This window comes from Antedon mediterranea, chromosome 2 (assembly GCF_964355755.1).
Source record: "Antedon mediterranea chromosome 2, ecAntMedi1.1, whole genome shotgun sequence".
Classification (NCBI taxonomy): Eukaryota; Metazoa; Echinodermata; class Crinoidea; order Comatulida; family Antedonidae; genus Antedon; species Antedon mediterranea.
In genome coordinates, this window is record NC_092671.1 from 25,981,593 (window position 1) to 25,998,845 (window position 17,253).

General features: G+C 37.0%; 7 non-coding genes and 1 pseudogene across 7 annotated transcripts; 7 read left to right on the plus strand and 1 right to left on the minus strand.

Moving 5' to 3' along the window:
• Positions 1 to 6,967: 6,967 nt before the first annotated feature.
• LOC140039384 (Krueppel-like factor 2 pseudogene) lies at positions 6,968 to 7,339 on the minus strand (annotated as a pseudogene).
• Positions 7,340 to 8,871: 1,532 nt separating this feature from the next.
• LOC140041316 (U5 spliceosomal RNA) lies at positions 8,872 to 8,992 on the plus strand. The gene has a single exon (XR_011842921.1). It is a non-coding gene; the product is annotated as a U5 spliceosomal RNA (small nuclear RNA).
• A 513-nt stretch (positions 8,993 to 9,505) lies between these two features.
• LOC140041300 (U5 spliceosomal RNA) lies at positions 9,506 to 9,626 on the plus strand. The gene has a single exon (XR_011842906.1). It is a non-coding gene; the product is annotated as a U5 spliceosomal RNA (small nuclear RNA).
• Positions 9,627 to 10,710: 1,084 nt separating this feature from the next.
• LOC140041301 (U5 spliceosomal RNA) lies at positions 10,711 to 10,831 on the plus strand. The gene has a single exon (XR_011842907.1). It is a non-coding gene; the product is annotated as a U5 spliceosomal RNA (small nuclear RNA).
• A 1,084-nt stretch (positions 10,832 to 11,915) lies between these two features.
• LOC140041311 (U5 spliceosomal RNA) lies at positions 11,916 to 12,036 on the plus strand. Its single transcript, XR_011842916.1, has one exon. It is a non-coding gene; the product is annotated as a U5 spliceosomal RNA (small nuclear RNA).
• A 512-nt stretch (positions 12,037 to 12,548) lies between these two features.
• LOC140041272 (U5 spliceosomal RNA) lies at positions 12,549 to 12,669 on the plus strand. The gene has a single exon (XR_011842880.1). It is a non-coding gene; the product is annotated as a U5 spliceosomal RNA (small nuclear RNA).
• Positions 12,670 to 14,829: 2,160 nt separating this feature from the next.
• On the plus strand, positions 14,830 to 14,949 carry LOC140041282 (U5 spliceosomal RNA). The gene has a single exon (XR_011842889.1). It is a non-coding gene; the product is annotated as a U5 spliceosomal RNA (small nuclear RNA).
• A 515-nt stretch (positions 14,950 to 15,464) lies between these two features.
• LOC140041313 (U5 spliceosomal RNA) lies at positions 15,465 to 15,584 on the plus strand. Its single transcript, XR_011842918.1, has one exon. It is a non-coding gene; the product is annotated as a U5 spliceosomal RNA (small nuclear RNA).
• Positions 15,585 to 17,253: the final 1,669 nt, after the last annotated feature.

Sequence of the window (17,253 nt, forward strand, 5' to 3'; positions counted from 1 at the left end):
CTTACCTGAACAGGACCGGAAGTACATGGTCAGGGCTAGACAGGTCATCGGAATCATTGAAGGTATCGAGGAGACTGACGTTAGCGATGACGCCAGTTTAGCAGATAACCAGACAGAACAGGCTGCACTACGTGTGCAGATCAGACAGTCGCCCTATCTCGACGTTTTCCACAATCACCACACGGCACGTATTACTATCGACAGTGGTGCCACCGGCAATATGATCTCCCTTGCCGCAGCGACAGCCCTATCGGCCGAAATTAGAGAATCATCTCAATCAGCCCACCAAGCAGATGGCTCATCTCCATTAAAGGTTGTCGGCGAGACAACAATTACATTTTCCCGCGACCATATTGAACTTCTTTTTGACGGCCTCGTAGTCGAACGACTCGATGTGGATATTCTGGCAGGCACACCCTTTATGGAAAACAATGACATCGCCATTCGTCCAGCGAAACGTCAAGTAGTCATAGGGAACACTTCTTCTTATACGTACGGTTCTAAGGACACTACTAAGACCCCTGCCATTCGTCGCGCTCAAGTATTACGCGCTCCTAGCAGCTTAACTACTCTGTGGCCCGGTGACTTCATAGAGTTACAAATCCAAGAAGGTGTTTCGACTCATGATAATGAGCTCGCCCTTGAACCTCGCAGCTATACTCATCGACCTCCTACCTGGCCAGAGTATGGTACTATTCACAGCATTGACGGAAAAATTCGCATTGAAAATAACACATCATTACCTCAGGTTCTTAAACGAAACGAACACTTCTGTCAGATACGCCCTGTCTTTGTCCCGGACGATTGTAATACCAATGACCACACTTGTAAACCTCCTGTGAAAACCTGTTCATCACCACGCCCCACACAATCGACACTACATTCATTGCAAATTCACCTTGACCCTGATCGTATCATTCCCCCTACAATCCGACAAAGATTTAAATCTCTTAACGAAGAGTTCGATGTTGTTTTTGATCCGCATATCAAATGCTATAATGGCGCAGCCGGTCCCTTCCAAGCCGTCGTTAATATGGGCCCTGTACAGCCACCACAGCGAAAAGGCAGACTTCCACAGTATTCGCGAGACAAACTTGTTGAGCTTCAAGAGAAGTTCGACGACTTAGAGAAGATGGGTGTTTTTGTGCGACCTGAAGATGCGGGTATTCATGTAGAATATTTAAACCCATCATTCTTAGTAAAGAAAGACAGCGGAGGATTCCGCCTTGTAACCGCCTTTGCGGATGTCGGTCGATACGCGAAACCTCAGCCTTCACTAATGCCTGACGTAAACTCTGTACTTCGTCATATCGCTAGGTGGAAGTACATTATCTCTACAGACCTCACTAAGGCATTTTATCAGATACCGCTTTCACGCGAATCGATGAAGTACTGCGGAGTGGCCACGCCCTTCAGAGGAATCCGTGTATACGCCAGGTCTGCTATGGGAATGCCGGGATCTGAAACAGCGCTGGAGGAACTAACCCGCCGCGTCTTAGGAGAGCTTCTCTCTGAAGGCGTCATTGCCAAGATTGCAGACGATCTCTACTGCGGAGGAGACACCCTAGATGAGTTACTTTGCAACTGGCGCCGACTGCTGTCCGAACTTTATAGATGCGGCCTCAGTCTCTCAGCAAGTAAGACATTTATCTGCCCAAAAACTACCACTATACTCGGGTGGACATGGTCCCTTGGCACGTTAAGAGCCAATCCACATCGTATTTCGACGCTCGCTACGTGTTCTCCCCCTAAGACTGTAAAGGGCCTCCGATCGTTCATTGGGGCGTATAAAGTGCTCGCACGGGTTATCCCCAACTGCGCTTCCATCCTCACACCTTTAGACGATGCTGTGGCTGGCCGACAGTCCCAAGACAAAATCACGTGGTGTGATGCCCTTTGTGAAGATTTTCAGTCTGCTCAAAAGTTGCTCACAACCAGCCAAACAATCACGTTACCCCATCCAGATGACCAGCTTTGGATAGTCACTGATGGTTCAGTAAAAAGACACGGAATTGGGGCAACACTATACATTAGACGAGACGATAGTCTGCGGATCTCCGGATTCTTTAGTGCCAAACTTAGAGCTCGACAGCTTACGTGGCTCCCGTGTGAGATCGAAGCCCTGGCAATCGCTGTCGCAGTTAAGCATTTTAGTCCATATGTTGTTCAATCTACTAAACGAGCTTGTGTTTTAACTGACAGTAAACCGTGCGTGCAGGCTTTTGAAAAGCTTTGCCGGGGTGAATTTTCCGTGAGCCCCAGAGTATCAACTTTCCTGTCCTCTGCTAGCCGATACCAGGTTTCCGTTCGACACCTAGCTGGTTCCGCGAATGTTCCCTCAGACTTTGCAAGCCGCAATGCTCCTGAATGCATTGATGCCAATTGCCAGGTATGTTCCTTTGTTCAGCGCTCTGAGGAATCAGTTGTACTCAGAATCGCTTCACACGATTTCATCACAGGTCAATCCAAGTTGCCCTTCACAAGTAGGTCCGCATGGCTTTCACTACAATCTGAATGCCCTGATTTACGTAGGGTACACGCCCACTTAATCCAAGGTACGCGTCCTTCTAAAAAGGTTACCGATAAGAGAGATGTCAAGCGCTACCTCGCTGTCGCATCACTTAGCAAAGACAACCTTCTCGTGTCTCTCGTTCATGAGCCACTTGCTCCTCCACGAGAAAGAATTATTGTTCCACGCCCGTTTTTGCATGGCCTGCTTACTGCCTTACACATCCGATTAGACCACCCGACTTGTCACCAACTCAAACAAATGGCACATCGATATTTTTATGCCCTCGACATGGATAAATCGATCGAAGTCACCACCTCATCTTGCCACCAATGCGCCACCCTTCGCCGAATTCCTAAGGCCTCTATCGATCAGTCTACTGGCGACCCACCGGAAACTGTGGGTGTTACGTTCGCTGCAGATGTCATGAAGCGCAATCGTCAATTCATTCTGATTGTGAGAGAAGCGGTAACGTCATTCACAGTCGCTTGTTTTCTTGACAACGAACAGCGTAACTCACTTCGTGACGCTCTTATCCGAATGTGCGTTGAGCTCCGTCCCCTTGATGGTCCCCACGCCATTATCCGTGCAGACGGGGCACCTGGATTCCAAGCACTTGTTAATGACTCATTACTCAAGCAGGAACGCATCTGTATTGAAATAGGCCGACTTAAAAATGTTAATAAAAATCCAATTGCCGAGAAGGCTATTCAAGAACTGGAAGATGAGCTACTTCGTTTGGATCCTGACGCTGGTTTTATCTCGCCTATTGCACTCGCTCGTGCAACCGCACAACTCAACTCACGCATTCGCTCCCGTGGTTTATCCGCTCGTGAGATGTGGACCCAGCGTGACCAGTTTTCCCACGAACAGATCCCACTCTCTGACCTCGAGCTTATCCGCGAACAGCACTCATCACGCACCTCTAATCACAAATACAGTCGAAGTTCAAAAGCTCCCACTCGTGAACTTGCTCCTGCAACTCTTGTGGAGGTGGGTGATCTCGTATACCTGTATGCAGATCTTAACAAGTCTAACGCTCGTAAGAGATACCTTGTCGTATCTGTTGATGGTACATGGTGTTGCGTTCGCAAGTTCAGTGGAACCCAGTTACGAAACACATCGTACCGTGTTAAGCGATCCGAATGCTTTAAAGTTCCTAGCTCTATACTTGCTCCTAGTACACTTACCTCACGAAAGTACCAGAGTGAGGGATCGGACAATGAGGATAATACATTTGGACCTACCGTGGTTGCCCCAGTTCAGCCTGTCATTCCTGTTGAGATATCTTCTCCGCTTGTCGACGGTGCCACAAACACCGTCCTTGAAGATGTTCATGATAATGATCCGGCCTACAACCAGATTCGTGATGAACCAACTTCTCAGTCTTGTTCAAGACCTCAACGCTCTCACCACCTACCAAACCGATTTGATGAATTTATTATGGACTAGTGGTTTTACGATCTTGCACGTTATTTTATTTTTTAACAAGTTTCACTCTGAATAACATGATTTTTTTTTTTGCTTTGATTTTGTGATGCCGGTTACCATATGTTTTGCTTTTCTCATGTATTGCTTTAAAGGATATTGTTTAGATTAAAACTGATTAAGAAAGAAGAAGAAAGAAAAGTAGTCACGCCAGTGCGCCCTCATGGGCTGGAGTTGTTCGTGCGTTGTTGCTTTGATTTCCATGTTGTTGTATTGAGTTATTGACTGTTATTAAAATACATTATTCGCATTACATCGGTCTATGTGTGATCTGTAGAGTTGTGGCATATAAACATCAACCTTATTGGCGCAACTGTACACGCGGTGATTCAACTAAAAGCAGTAAAAAAGATTTTGGCACACAAGGCGTATCATATAATTTGCGGACCATGACCGAAGCACTTCCGCTTCGATCTATTCGACGAAAATCAAAAAAGGATAACTATTTTCTGCTTTATACTTAATTTAATGTAATGGTGATCTAATAACAGGCGTAACAACACATAATACATATTGTAGTTTAATACTGGCTTAAATATTTTTGTTTTATATAAACTGTATTCTAAAAAATGACAATTTAGAACTTAATTTTGCAATAGTACCTAATTTGGCGCCTTAAACGCCAAATTAAGTGCGGTACCTCATTTGGCAGTGGTACCTCATTTGGCGTGACACCCCTACTGTTCTGTATCCCGTTTGTCTTAATTTCCAAGTAAAAATGAGGTACCACCACGTAACTCCTTATGATTAGGCCTATTATCATAGAAGAGTACTATACGGACGTCGTACCTGGAAATCACGAGAATTCAGTGTTTGTTGACCTATCATTTTTTAAAGAGCCGTATCTGACCATTGCATTGCCCTGTCTGTAAAATTACAGCAGGCCTACTTTATATTATTGTGTTTTCCCTGTTTATCGATACCATGAAGGAAAACGTTTTTGTTCAATCAGAAAATTTTGCGAGATTTTTTTTAATGGATATTATAAGTTATAGTTAGTCACCTGATTTTTGTGGCAAATCATTAATAGTTTTGACATTGTTAGGGTTAGGGACTATAAGACAGATTTTGGTTGCATGATTGTGGAAAACCATCAATGTGGGTTTTTCTTCGTACAAGCTACAGCCAAAATATAATAGGGGTATATATTTTTTCAAAGTCATCGTCAAACGCTGAGAGTCAATACAGTATTTCAAACGCATTCTTTCACCTCTAATTGCTCACATTTAATTAATAATATACTGAAATAAATTCGAGAAAACATTAACTTATTGTGTTTTGTTTTATTTATTGATCGTTGTTTATCGTTTGTAAACCACAGAAAACCACACCTATAAAGAATAGAACATAAATTCACAAAATGCAACAAATTAATACAGTATTTGCGAGTGCAATCATAAAACATTAATATTATAAGTACTTTATCGAAACATATACAAATAATTGTGCAGATAATAGCACGTTGATATAAAATTCTTTCTATTTACAAGGAATTCATTTAATATTTAAATTTCTTTCAAACGAAATGAAGAATCTGGGAAGTTTACAATCAAGCAACAACACCACATTCTACGTGAATTCTGCTGTACGTGAACTAGCCTTAATACCGCCTGATTACGGTATATAGGCCTACAGTATTAGCTTCAGAATAAATGACGACGCATTTGTTGTACCTTGATAGACAGAGCCCCAAGCAGACAGCCCACATTACAGATAATCTGCTCTGCAGCACAATACAACTGTACACGCGGTGATTCAACTAAAAGCAGTAAAAAAGATTTTGGCACACAAGGCGTATCATATAATTTGCGGACCATGACCGAAGCACTTCCGCTTCGATCTATTCGACGAAAATCAAAAAAGGATAACTATTTTCTGCTTTATACTTAATTTAATGTAATGGTGATCTAATAACAGGCGTAACAACACATAATACATATTGTAGTTTAATACTGGCTTAAATATTTTTGTTTTATATAAACTGTATTCTAAAAAATGACAATTTAGAACTTAATTTTGCAATAGTACCTAATTTGGCGCCTTAAACGCCAAATTAAGTGCGGTACCTCATTTGGCAGTGGTACCTCATTTGGCGTGACACCCCTACTGTTCTGTATCCCGTTTGTCTTAATTTCCAAGTAAAAATGAGGTACCACCACGTAACTCCTTATGATTAGGCCTATTATCATAGAAGAGTACTATACGGACGTCGTACCTGGAAATCACGAGAATTCAGTGTTTGTTGACCTATCATTTTTTAAAGAGCCGTATCTGACCATTGCATTGCCCTGTCTGTAAAATTACAGCAGGCCTACTTTATATTATTGTGTTTTCCCTGTTTATCGATACCATGAAGGAAAACGTTTTTGTTCAATCAGAAAATTTTGCGAGATTTTTTTTAATGGATATTATAAGTTATAGTTAGTCACCTGATTTTTGTGGCAAATCATTAATAGTTTTGACATTGTTAGGGTTAGGGACTATAAGACAGATTTTGGTTGCATGATTGTGGAAAACCATCAATGTGGGTTTTTCTTCGTACAAGCTACAGCCAAAATATAATAGGGGTATATATTTTTTCAAAGTCATCGTCAAACGCTGAGAGTCAATACAGTATTTCAAACGCATTCTTTCACCTCTAATTGCTCACATTTAATTAATAATATACTGAAATAAATTCCAGAAAACATTAACTTATTGTGTTTGTTTTATTTATTGATCGTTGTTTATCTTTGTAAACCACAAATATAAAGAATAAAACATAAATTCACAAAATGCAACAAATTAATACAGTATTTGCGAGTGCAATCATGAAACATTAATATTATAAGTACTTTATCGAAACATATAAAAATAATTGTGCAGATAATAGCACGTTGATATAAAATTCTTTCTATTTACAAGGAATTCATTTAATATTTAAATTTATTTCAAACGAGTTTTATCCGGAAGATTCGGTAATTGAGTTCTCTACATGTGGCGTTTCAGGTGAAGAGACAAATGATCAGAACGAGAGAAAGCTCGTTCGCATAGATGGCACTGGAAAGGTCGATCACCAGTGTGTTTACGATAATGCCTGGTTAGCTCATCAGATCGTGCAAACTTCCAGCCACATCCTTTCCAGTTGCAAGCATAAGGTTTTTCTCCTGTGTGCGTTCGGAGATGAGCTTTCAGGTGCGAGCTCTTTGTGTAGGTCTTGTTACAGCCTGGGTGTGAACATGTATGTGTCGTTGTTATTTTCCTTCCCCATGTTCTGCGCCCTTTCCTTCGGTTTACCTGTGGATTCTGAAGTGGTTGTGACGTCAGAACACTTTCATTTGAAGAGTTGATGAGCAGGTCCATGAGTGGTGAAGTTGGAATAGAAACAGTCAAATGTGTAAGGTCAGAAGGTGCAAACATTATCCATATCTGACCGCATAAGTGGACTGTGCGGTTCCTGTTTTATCGCCATGCCCATTGATGAATCGTCAATATAACGTTTCTGTTGATCTGCGTTAGAATTGTTCAAGATAAAGTCCAAGTTGAGCAAATTATCGTAGCAGTCCGCAATGGATGATGCGGGTGGGGACGAACGCATACTCGACGAACAGTCACTGACCGATGCTAGGCTGTTTGGTGAACATGTCTCTGTGCGTTGTTGACCTACCATGCTGTGATCCCAGTCGTGTAATAGCGACTCAACATCATTTAAAACCTGTGAGGGTAAAACATACGGAGGTTGATAAGTCATTTGTGGCATATAAATCCTCGGCACATAATTATATGGTGTTTCCCCGCAGTAATAGTGGTAAGCCATTTCTATACGTCCCCGCACTACGATTTTTTCAAACAGAATGTGTGATTGCTAAAGCCTTGTTGGAATTTAAGGTACAGGTGAATCATTGAATTATCATATAATTTGCGGACCATGACCGAAGCACTTCCGCTTCGATCTATTCGACGAAAATAAAAAAAGGATAACTATTTTCTGCTTTATACTTAATTTAATGTAATGGTGATCTAATAACAGGCGTAACAACACATAATACATATTGTAGTTTAATACTGGCTTAAATATTTTTGTTTATATAAACTGTATTCTAAAAAATAGTTCTTTTCTAATGAAGAATCTGGGAAGTTTACAATCAAGCAACAACACCACATTCTACGTGAATTCTGCTGTACGTGAACTAGCCTTAATACCGCCTGATTACGGTATATAGGCCTACAGTAGTAGCTTCAGAATAAATGACGACGCATTTGTTTTACCTTGATAGACAGAGCCCCAAGCAGACAGCCCACATTACAGATAATCTGCTCTGCAGCACAATACAACTGTACACGCGGTGATTCAACTAAAAGCAGTAAAAAGATTTTGGCACACAAGGCATATCATATAATTTGCGGACCATGACCGAAGCACTTCCGCTTCGATCTATTCGACAAAAATAAAAAAAGGATAACTATTTTCTGCTTTATACTTAATTTAATGTAATGGTGATCTAATAACAGGCGTAACAACACATAATACATATTGTAGTTTAATACTGGCTTAAATATTTTTGTTTTATATAAACTGTATTCTAAAAAATGACAATTTAGAACTTAATTTTGCAATAGTACCTAATTTGGCGCCTTAAACGCCAAATTAAGTGCGGTACCTCATTTGGCAGTGGTACCTCATTTGGCGTGACACCCCTACTGTTCTGTATCTCGTTTGTCTTAATTTCCAAGTAAAAATGAGGTACCACCACGTAACTCCTTATAATTAGGCCTATTATCATAGAAGATAATTAGTTTATCTTACAACGCTTTTAAAATCTTTTACAATTTCAGTTGGTTAATAACCAACACCTTATTGCGATGTGGAATGACATACATATACTGTAAGTGACGTATTTGTCTTTACTCTGCATCACGCATAAATCTTTCGCCTTTTACTAAAGATTTCCGTGTAGAGGAACAACTATTGAGTTTTAACTCAATTTTTCTCAACCCTTGTTTTTTGAACGAGGGTAATTATGAAATGTTAATGTCAGAAATGTAATTATTATCAAGACAGGCTACGAGATATACATTTATATTCAAATGTGATTTTTAGAGTACACTTTATTTGGTCATATTGAAAGTACCCGTTTATGATGTGATTTTTTTTATTGAATTCATAGTCCTAACAAATTACTAATAATTAAATAATGATAATTTAATTGTTTTCAACACACTATTGTACCGTATTTCATTGAACGGTGTGTTTAAGTAACTTCAAACGCGATTATCAACTTCAATAACTATTTCAAATATGCCAATGAAGGCATGGTTTTTGTACTTTTTTTCAATGGTTAGTCAATATTTACGTTACTATTTTTTTAATATAATAGTTTAATTTATATTACGGGACTTTGGATTTGTGGTGTTAAAAACTCCAAAACAGAAACATTGTTTCTAACTTTTGTTAATAACACACACTATTTCAAACCTATTTATTTCGATAGGTAATTGTATACATATACCGTTGTCGCATGTTTTTCTTTACTCTGGTTTCTCTGCATCACGCATAAATCTTTCGCCTTTTACTAAAGATTTCCGTGTAGAGGAACAAGTATTGAGTTTCAACTCAATTTTTCTCAACCCTTGTACCTCTATAAGGGTAATTTATGAAATTAAGAATAGAATAAATAAATATTTTTATTAAGTAGGCCTATACAAAATATTTACTCGCATACAGCTCAGGAAAAGGTTGGTGATTTGACTAGAGTTCCACGTGAGGAGTACCTGTGGTGTAGGCTTAAGTACTCACTTTTTAACATTTTTTATATACCAGTAAAGCTTGGTTCCCACTTGCAACGTAATTGATTTGACCAATCATAAGCGATGGATTATTCGAACAGTAGCTTGTCATCATTGATCAACTCGCTTGCGTTGCACGTACATCCTTGTGTTGCGTCTCTAGTGAGAACCACGCTTTAGTGAAAGTTCTATCCTATACGTTGTATGCCTACATACTTTATTTTGGAATCATTGTAGAGGTCTAACATTAATATGCTGTAAATCAATGGCTCAATGTAAATTGTAAAACCTACCATCGGTCGGCATGACATCAACTTTGTTTGATCTCCGCCAGAAAATCTTAAGAATTCGCTTTAACTTTCTAATTTTTGTAGAAAGTACTTGTCGAGCAGCAAAAGCAATACAGACTGTAAATACATTAATGTTATTGTTGGTATGGTAGTGTGGCAACTCGTTGGTACGAGCAATGCATGTACGCACCACGCAAAAATTGCGCGACGCACATTAAATCTTAAGCACGCAACAACACGATCATCGGTGAAAACTTAAAATAATTGGGAATTTCAAGAAAGCTTTGCGATCGATACTAAATATCAAGAAAGAGAATAATACATTGTTGCAATGGACTATTCAGTCGTAATTATTTTGTCATTTTGTTAAAACTCTGTCTTAAATTTTACGAAATGGCAGCAAAATTGTCACCTGGAAAAATTAATTTGAATACGCAAATAACTAGCATTGTTTCAACAGTTTTCAACTTGAAATATTTTAACTACAATTAGGCCTATTCTTCTTACTATTAACAAGTTTAACACTTTTTGTAATGCTATATTTAGTTTATCTTACAATGCTTTTAAAATCTCTTACAATATCAGTTGGTTAATAACCAACACCTATGTATTGCGATGTGGAATGACATACATATACTGTAAGTGACGTATTTGTCTTTACTCTGGTTTCTCTGCATCACGCATAAATCTTTCGCCTTTTACTAAAGATTTCCGTGTAGAGGAACAAGTATTGAGTTTCAACTCAATTTTTCTCAACCCTTGTACCTCTATAAGGGTAATTTATGAAATTAAGAATAGAATAAATAAATATTTTTATTAAGTAGGCCTATACAAAATATTTACTCGCATACAGCTCAGGAAAAGGTTGGTGATTTGACTAGAGTTCCACGTGAGGAGTACCTGTGGTGTAGGCTTAAGTACTCACTTTTTAACATTTTTTATATACCAGTAAAGCTTGGTTCCCACTTGCAACGTAATTGATTTGACCAATCATAAGCGATGGATTATTCGAACAGTAGCTTGTCATCATTGATCAACTCGCTTGCGTTGCACGTACATCCTTGTGTTGCGTCTCTAGTGAGAACCACGCTTTAGTGAAAGTTCTATCCTATACGTTGTATGCCTACATACTTTATTTTGGAATCATTGTAGAGGTCTAACATTAATATGCTGTAAATCAATGGCTCAATGTAAATTGTAAAACCTACCATCGGTCGGCATGACATCAACTTTGTTTGATCTCCGCCAGAAAATCTTAAGAATTCGCTTTAACTTTCTAATTTTTGTAGAAAGTACTTGTCGAGCAGCAAAAGCAATACAGACTGTAAATACATTAATGTTATTGTTGGTATGGTAGTGTGGCAACTCGTTGGTACGAGCAATGCATGTACGCACCACGCAGAAATTGCGCGACGCACATTAAATCTTAAGCACGCAACAACACGATCATCGGTGAAAACTTAAAATAATTGGGAATTTCAAGAAAGCTTTGCGATCGATACTAAATATCAAGAAAGAGAATAATACATTGTTGCAATGGACTATTCAGTCGTAATTATTTTGTCATTTTGTTAAAACTCTGTCTTAAATTTTACGAAATGGCAGCAAAATTGTCACCTGGAAAAATTAATTTGAATACGCAAATAACTAGCATTGTTTCAACAGTTTTCAACTTGAAATATTTTAACTACAATTAGGCCTATTCTTCTTACTATTAACAAGTTTAACACTTTTTGTAATGCTATATTTAGTTTATCTTACAATGCTTTTAAAATCTCTTACAATATCAGTTGGTTAATAACCAACACCTATGTATTGCGATGTGGAATGACATACATATACTGTAAGTGACGTATTTGTCTTTACTCTGGTTTCTCTGCATCACGCATAAATCTTTCGCCTTTTACTAAAGATTTCCGTGTAGAGGAACAACTATTAAGTTTTAACTCAATTTTTCTCAACCCTTGGTTTTTGAACGAGGGTAATTATGAAGTGTTAATGTCAGAAATGTAATTATTATCAAGACAGGCTACGAGATATACATCTATATTCAAATGTGATTTGTAGAATACACTTTATTTGGTCATAATGGCAGTATCCGTTATGATATAATTTTTTTTATTGAAATCATAGGCCTAACACATTACAAATAATTAAGTAATGATAATTTAATTGTTTTCAACACACTATTGTACCGTATTTCATTGAACGCTGTGTTACGTAACAACAAACGCGATTATCAACTTCAATAACTATTTCAAATATGCAAATGAAGGCATGATTTTTGTACTTTTTTGCAATGGTTATTCAATATTTACGTTACTATTTTTTTTTATAATAGTTTAATTTATTTTACGGGACTTTGGATTTGTGGTGCTAAAAACTCCAAAACAGGTTCACCATATTTTCTAACTTTTGTTAATAATACACACTATTTCAAACCTATTTATTTCGATAGGTAATTGCATACATATACCGTTGTCGCATGTTTTTCTTCACTCTGGTTTCTCTGCATCACGCATAAATCTTTCGCCTTTTACTAAAGATTTCCGTGTAGAGGAACAACTATTGAGTTTTAACTCAATTTTTCTCAACCCTTGTATCTCTATAAGGGTAATTTATGAAATTAAGAATAGAATAAATAAATATTTTTATTAATTAGGCCTATACAAAATATTTACTGGCATACAGCTCAGGAAAAGGTCGGTGATTTGACTAGAGTACAACATGAGGAGGACCTGTGGTGTAGGCTTAAGTACTCACTTTTTTATATTTTTTATACAATTTGGTGAGGATGGGATTAGCCTACCAGTAAAGCTTGGTTCCCACTTGCAACGTAAGTGATTTGACCAATCATAAGCGATGGATTATTCGAACAGTAGCTTGTCATTGGTCAACTCGCTTGCATTGCACGTACATCCTTGTGTTGCGTCTCTAGTGAGAACCACGCTTTAGTGAAAGTTCTATCCTATATGTTGTATGCCTACATACTTTATTTTGGAACATATGAATCTCTTGGTGCAAATTTTGCAACCAAACAGTAATTTTTAATATGTACCTATTGAGCTGTTTATCTACTTATAAGTTCATACCAAGTTCATGCAACCCAAGTCTTGTCATCGTCCATTATATTGGGGGTCAACCATTATGAATACAACTAATTTCCACAATGATTGATTATATTTTTTAACTAAAGAAATTAAAATGACATTAACTAGTATAGTATGAACATTTCCAGACTTTGTAATAATTACCATCTATTCATTAAACAAACCAAGTCACAGAAAGATAAACATAACCATTACCCGAATGAAAATGGTAGATCCCAGCTCGCTATCATTAAAACATAGGTGTCTTAATTTGGCAATTGTGAATATAAAACACGACATATAGAACTAAATAACACCTAACAATTGTTCCTTATATATCAAACATTAGAATGATATAAAAATTAAAATGCTACTTACAATTATATAATGAAAAAATTAACCCCAAACTTAGCTACAATCCAACGGTCTGTCAAGTGAAGGCTTCATAACACAGGCAAACCCTATTTGAATTTTGCCGCCTTTTTGAGCATTTTTTAGATTTTTTCAAAATAGATTTTGCTATTTTGACACAGTCTATTTTAAGCCAATGCTCATAAGAAAAGTATGTAAGGAATCTATGAATATTCAGCTTTCTTTTAAGAAACTATCCAAAATGATTGATGGCCTACAAGTGATCTTAAATTGCAAATAAAACACTGTGGTGCTTTAGAAAATAGGTAAAAAATTGACCTCACACTGTCAGCGGGCAATGGATGGTGAGTTTTAAAACGTAAAATGACACATACTTTTTGTAACTTTACAATTTCAAACATATATCATAATGTTCAGTATTGTCTACAGTTTATTTTGAGCTACTATCCAAAAAAATCCGATTTATAATAGCCGAGATATTTAGGTGGGAACATGAAAATCAAGTGTTTTGTAGAATATCACGATGCGAAATCAGTGGTATCCATGTCCCAGTGGAGTGTGTTGGGGCAATTTAGCTATTTCGTTGCTCAAGAGATTCATATGCATTGTAGAGGTCTAACATTAATATGCTGTAAATCAACGGCTCAATGTAAATTGTAAAACCTACCATCGGCATGACATCAACTTTGTTTGATCTCCGCCAGAAAATCTTAAGAATTCGCTTTAACTTTCTAATTTTTGTAAAAAGTACTTGTCGAGCAGCAAAAGCAATACAGAATGTAAATACATTAATGTTATTGTTGGTATGGTAGGTGTGGCAACTCGTTGGTACGAGCAACGCATGTACGCACCACGCAGAAATTGCGCGACGCACATTAAATCTTAAGCACGCAACAACACGATCGGTGAAAACTTAAAATAATTGGGAATTTCAAGAAAGCTTTGCGATTGATACTAAATATCAAGAAAGAGAATAATACATTGTTGCAATGGACTATTCAGTCGTAATTATTTTGTCATTTTGTTAAAACTCTGTCTTAAATTTTACGAAATGGCAGCAAAATTGTCACCTGGAAAAATTTATTTGAATACGCAAATAATTAGCATGGTTTCAACAGTTTTCAACTTGAAATATTTTAACTACAATTAGGCCTATTCTTCTTACTATTAACAAGTTTAACACTTTTTGTAATGCTATATTTAGTTTATCTTACAACGCTTTTAAAATCTCTTACAATATCAGTTGGTTAATAACCAACACCTATGTATTGCGATGTGGAATGACATACATATACTGTAAGTGACGTATTTGTCTTTACTCTGGTTTCTCTGCATCACGCATAAATCTTTCGCCTTTTACTAAAGATTTCCGTGTAGAGGAACAACTATTGAGTTTTAACTCAATTTTTCTCAACCCTTGTTTTTTGAACGAGGGTAATTATGAAGTGTTAATGTCAGAAATGTAATTATTATCAAGACAGGCTATGAGATATACATCTATATTCAAATGTGATTTTTAGAATACACTTTATTTGGTCATAATGACAATACCCGTTTATGATGTGATTTTTTTTATTGAAATCCTAGGCCTAACACATTACAAATAATTAAATAATGATAATTTAATTGTTTTCAACACACTATTGTACCGTATTTCATTGAACGCTGTGTTACGTAACTTCAAACGCGATTTATCAACTTCAATAACTATTTCAAATATGCAAATGAAGGCATGATTTTTGTACTTTTTTGCAATGGTTATTCAATATTTACGTTACTATTTTTTTTTATAATAGTTTAATTTATTTTACGGGACTTTGGATTTGTGGTGCTAAAAACTCCAAAACAGGTTCACCATATTTTCTAACTTTTGTTAATAATACACACTATTTCAAACCTATTTATTTCGATAGGTAATTGCATTCATATACCGTTGTCGCATGTTTTTCTTCACTCTGGTTTTCTGCATCACGCATAAATCTTTCGCCTTTTACTAAAGATTTCCGTGTAGAGGAACAACTATTGAGTTTTAACTCAATTTTTCTCAACCCTTGTATCTCTATAAGGGTAATTTATGAAATTAAGAATAGAATAAATAAATATTTTTATTTATTAGGCCTATACAAAATATTTACTGGCATACAGCTCAGGAAAAGGTCGGTGATTTGACTAGATAGTTAGGGTTAAAAACGTCATTTTTTAACCAAACCTGGAAAAAATTATTTACAAAGGATTTTTATCATCAAACTTAACATATAAGTCCCAGGGGTCACCAAAAAAAAGTTCTAGTGATTTTCTCTATGGGGGAAGGAGTTATGACCTTTTATATAAAGGTCAAATCTATTTTTAGTAACGAGTTAGTACTTCATTAACCACACAGTGTAGATGCTTAATTTTAGTCTCAAATTGTTCGCAATGTACAATTTCCTATTTGCAATAATGGAATATTTTTCTAAAAAATTACCAGCAATGCTATTTCTGACCTTTGACCTTTCTTGACCGGAAGTTTCATAGCTACATAACTATTTGACCTAGAGAGTGGGTTTTGGTCTTAATTTGTTTATAATGTACAACTTTATATTTGCAGTAATGCCACATTTTTCTATAAAGCAAGTAGAAATACCATTTATTGACCGTTGAACCCAATTAACCAATATTATTCAATTATTATTAATAATATAATTCAAGTATTAACACCGCCACCACATGGCTGTACATAGGCTAAACTTTTTGACCAATCAGGAAGCGCCATCTAGCAGGATACATTTCAAATTTTTGTTAGAAAGAGTGCAGCAACAGCATATCAAATCGAAAAACAGTGGGCAGGTGTATGGAGTGACATAGCAATTGAACAGACCCTTATGAGACATTCAAAATCATAGGGCGGTTTGTCTATGGGCCGGATGAGGGGTACTTCAACTACAAGCGGAGCAACATACTTGCCTTGGGTACTGACTTTGAATTATGTTTCTGAGATCCATCACCTACTAGAAGACAAAGGAAACACTCCAAACCTGCCACACAAAGAATGCTCACAAAGTGCAATGAAAATTGACACATCTACCTTCGGTCAAGTACTCAATTGGTTCAATGAACGTTCTCCATTTGAAGATCCACAGAATAGTAAAATCATCGTTTCACTGTCGACAGGTTTATCCACTGAACGAAGTAAATTGTGACAATTGCTACAATATAGGTCTCACCATACAGAAACAAGTAGATGCTAAACCTCTGAATCACAGAATGTCTACACGAAACATTAAACCATTATCATGTCTACAAAAATGTGTGAAAGTTGAAGGAAAGAATGCATATGTCACCAATACAACCCTATTTACAAGACTTGTCCTTCTCAGTGAACGTGATAACTTTTCACTACGTGAAACATTAAAATATGAACTGACACCTCTACCAACATCCCTGTATGATACCTCTGAATTTTTACAGAAGCCTGACAAGGCGTCACTTGGGAACTATCTCAAAACCATATCTGAGTCAGCCAGTGTTCAAACATCAACAATCCAACCCAGTGTGTACGTTATAGATGGAGGATGGTTGATACATCAGATTCCATGGACTCCAAATTAAAAATTCCTAGATATAATTAAATCCTACAGTAATTATATCAAAAAGAATTTCCAGGCAGGAACACTGTAGAAGTCATTTTTGACACTTACACAGATGCATCAATAAAAGACCATGAACACCAACGCAGAACAAAGATTAAATGTGCAAATTA